Consider the following 4,238-nt stretch of genomic DNA (forward strand, 5'->3'; position numbering starts at 1 on the left):
GCAAAAACCGTGACGCGACGGTTTACAGTTTTGCCGCAATCACTGATATATACACAAACCCAGGATACAAACATATTTATAAACAAGAAGTGAGTTTTAATAGTATACTAGCACAAGTGTGCCCGTTGGGCCCGTCCTCGTAGGGTTTCCATTGTAAACGGGAGGGGAGTGGGGGGGGAGGGAAGGGGGAGGGTGGGGGGAGGGAAGGGGGAGGGGGAGGGAGGGAGGGGGAGGGGAAGGGGGGGATGGGGGAGGGAGAGGGGAGGGAGGGGGTAGGGAGGGGGGGAGGTAGGGGGACCTCCCCTTTTTCCCAGTACCCCTCTTTCCCCGTTGGGCCCGTCCTCGTAGGGTTTCCATTGTAATCGGGAGGAGGGGAGGGAGGGAAGGGGGAGGGAGGGAGGGGAGGGGGAGGGAGGGAGGGGAGGGGGAGGGAGGGGGGAGGAAGGGGTGGAGGGGGAAGGGGGGGAGGGGAGGGGGGAAGGGGGGAGGGAGGTGGACCTCCCCTTTTCCCAGTACCCCTCTTTCCCCGTTGGGCCCGTCCTCGTAGGGTTTCCATTGTAATCGGGAGGGGAGTGGGGGGGAGGGAAGGGATGAGGGAGGTGTGGAGGGGGGAGGGGAGGGAAGGGGGGGAGGGAGGGGGTAGGGGAGAGGGGGAGGGAGGGGGACCACCTGTTTTCCCAGTACCCCTCTTTCCCCGTTGGGCCCGTCCTCGTAGGGTTTCCATTGTAACCGGGAGGCGGGGAGGGAGGGGAGAGGGAGGGAGGTGTGGAGGAAGGAGGGGAGGGAAAGGGGGAATGGGGGGAGGGGGAGGGAGGGGGAAGGGAGGGGGGAAGGTGGGAGGATGGGGGAACTCCCCTTTTCCCAGTACCCCTCTTTCCCCGTTGGGCCCGTCCTCGTTGGTTTCCATTGTAACCGGGAGGAGGGGAGGGAGGGAAGGGGGAGGGAGGGAAGGGGGAGGGAGGGAGGTGTGGAGGGAGGAGGGGTGTGGGAGGGAAGGGGGAGGGGTGGGGGGAAGGGGGGAGGGAGAGGGGGGGAGGGGAGTGGGTGGGGAGGGGGGGAGGGGGAAGGGGGAGGGAGAGGGGAGGGAGCGAGTAGGGAGGGAGGGGGACCTCCCCTTTTCCCAGTACCCCTCTTTCCCCGTTGGGCCCGTCCTCGTAGTGTTTCCATTGTAACCGGGAGGAGGGGAGGGAGGGAAGGGGAGGGAGGGAGGAGGGGGAAGTGGAGGGGGGAAGGGGGGAGGGGGGTGGGGAGGGAGGGGGGTGGGGGGGGGAGGGAGGGGGCCCGTCCCCGTAGGGTTTCCATTGTAACCGGGAGGGGGGAGGGTGGGTGGAAAGAGCATCCCTCTCCCCATCAGAACTGCCCCCTCCATCGACTCCTTTAAGTCCAGGCTCAAAACCTATTTCTCCTCCCTAGCGTTTGAGGCTCATTGAGGAGGCGCTGTGAACTGTTTGTGTGCTACTGCATGTTTCATTTTTTTCCTTAGTACCTAATCAGATGTACAGCACTTTGGTCAACGTGGGTTGTTTTTAAATGTGCTATACAAATAAAATTGACTTGACTTGACAGCCTTTCGCAACAATGTAGCATTGTGACGTCACAAGCTGAATACCGGGGGGGGGGGGGGGGGGGGAAGGGGGGTCAGCTCGAGTTCATCTCACAGGGGCATTGTGACATCACAATGAAGCACCGCAGCGCCCCCCTTCTGGGGGGGCAGTGCTTTAAACCCTCTGTAACTTAAAAAACATGCGACCAAATGAAATGAAAATATCGCGGCCGGTCAGACGGGAGGTTGGTGATCAAGGCGGTGCAAAAACCGTGGCGCGATGGTTTACCGTTTTGCCGAAATCACTGATACATAATGAAACCCCGATACAAACATATTCACAAGATCTGAGTTTTAATAGTATATAGACTAGCACAAGTGTGCCCGTTGGGCCCGTCCTCGTAGGGTTTCCATTGTAACCGGGAGGGGAGTGGGGGGGAGGGAAGGGGGAGGGAGGGAGGAAGGGAGGGGGAGGGAGGGAGGGGGGGAGTGGGAGGGGGAGGGAGGGGGGAGGGAGGAGGGGAGGGGGGAAAGGGGGAGGGAGGGGGACCTCCCCTTTTCCCAGTACCCCGCTTTCCCCGTTGGGCCCGTCCTCGTAGGGTTTCCATTGTTACCGGGAGGAGGGGAGGGAGGGAAGGGGGAGGGAGGGAGGAGGGAGGAGGGGAGGGGGAGGGGAGGGTTGGAGAGGGGAAGGGGGGGAGAGGGAGAGGGGAGGGAGGGAGGGGGGTAGGGGGGAGGGAGGGGAGGGAGGGGGACCTCCCCTTTTCCCAGTACCCCTCTTTCCCCGTTGGGCCCGTCCTCGTAGGGTTTCCATTGTAACCGGGAGGGGAGTGGGGGGGAGGGAAGGGAGGAGGGAGGGGGGAGGGGAGGGGGAGGGAGAGTAGGGGGAGGGAGGGGGACCACCCATTTTCCCAGTACCCCTCTTTCCCCGTTGGGCCCATCCCCGAGGGGTGAGGGAGGTGGGGAGGGAGTTGGGGAGGAGGGGGGGAGGGAGTGGGGATGGAGGTGGGAAGGAGTGGGGAGGAAGGGGTTGAGGGGGGAAGGGGGACCTCCCCTTTCTTTTTTCGTAACACTTGCCCCGGTGGCCCACGAGCATAGGGGCCCCATGCTGATCTGTGTATGTTAAGTGACTTGCAATTAAAAACACAACTTTAAAAAACAACCATTTGCTTTTCGCAACAATGTAGCACAAGCATTGTGACGTCACAAGCTGAAGACCTTTGAAAAAAAAGGTTAAAAATTAAAAAATGTAAATTTGTAAAGAGCAGACACCCAATAGCAGCTGCTTGGCACAGGGGCATTGTGACATCACAATGAAGATTAATCCGCACCGCAGCGCCCCCCTTCTGTCAAAACTTCGATAAATGCTATAAAGATGATCTTTCTTCCACAGCTATTATATTTATTTCAAGCAATTCCGATCTACCTTCCAAAAAAGTTTTTTTTTAAAATTGATTCAATTGTTACTAATTTTATTTGGGACTACAAGACTCATAGAATAAATAAAAGACACTTATGTAAGTCTAAAATTAATGGAGGAATTGCTTTACCTAACTTTTTATTTTATTATTGGGCGGTTAATATTAAAAATATAACCTGCTGGTTGGATGATTCTGATCAACAATCGGATTGGTTAAAGATGGAGAAAGAGGATTGTTTACCATTTGATATTGGTGCGATCCTCTTAGCTCCAATAAATTTAAATAAAAAAACATATGGAGGTAATCCCATTATACATAGTGTTATCCGTACCTGGAAACAATTAAAGCTTACGTTAAAATTGAGTAAATTATCTGTTTTCCTTCCTATTGCGAATAATCCTTCTTTTAAACCGTCTGTCTTAGATAGAGGCTTTGCTCAATGGAAAAGTTATGGAATCAAAAGGGTGGGAGATCTTTATCATAAGGGAACTTTTCTTTCGTTTCAGGAGTTACAGCAGAAGTACGGATTACATGTTAATAATTATTTTAGATATTTACAATTTAGAGATTATGTAAAATCACACATGCAAGAATATAAGTTTAGAGGTCCAGAAATACTTGATGTATGCCTGAATCGACATTATAACTCAAATAAATTAATATCTTTTATTTACAATATTCTCCTTGACATTGACATTCCGTCATCAGAATCTTATAGACGAGCATGGGAGGACGAATTGAATCAAGTTATAATGCAAGATATATGGGATGAAAGTCTACAACATGTACATCAATGTTCATTGAATACTAGACATTCCTTAATACAATTTAAAATAATACATAGATTACATTATTCGAAGACGAAATTAAATAGGATTTTTCCTAGTATCTCTCCTATGTGTGATAAATGTCAATTTCAAGAAGCTAATTTAACTCATATTTTCGTAACTTGTATAAAAATGCAAAACCTCTGGTTGGAGATTTTTAAAATAGTTTCTAAAGTTATTAATAAAAAATTAGATATGGACCCAAAATTAATTATATTAGGATTATCAGAACATACGACAAATTTTACAGTAAGTCAGGTACATTTTCTTGATTACAGTCTAATAACTGCGAAAAAACTAATACTTAAATTTTGGAAAAAACCAATAACCCCCACAATTAAAATGTGGACTATGGAAATGACAGAGACCCTGCATTTGGAAAAAATAAGGTTTGCCTTAATCGACAAACCTGAGTTATTCTTAAAAATATGGTCTCCATTTATTGAA

The sequence above is a fragment of the Rhinoraja longicauda genome, chromosome 33 (genome assembly GCF_053455715.1).
Source record: "Rhinoraja longicauda isolate Sanriku21f chromosome 33, sRhiLon1.1, whole genome shotgun sequence".
Taxonomy (NCBI): Eukaryota; Metazoa; Chordata; class Chondrichthyes; order Rajiformes; family Arhynchobatidae; genus Rhinoraja; species Rhinoraja longicauda.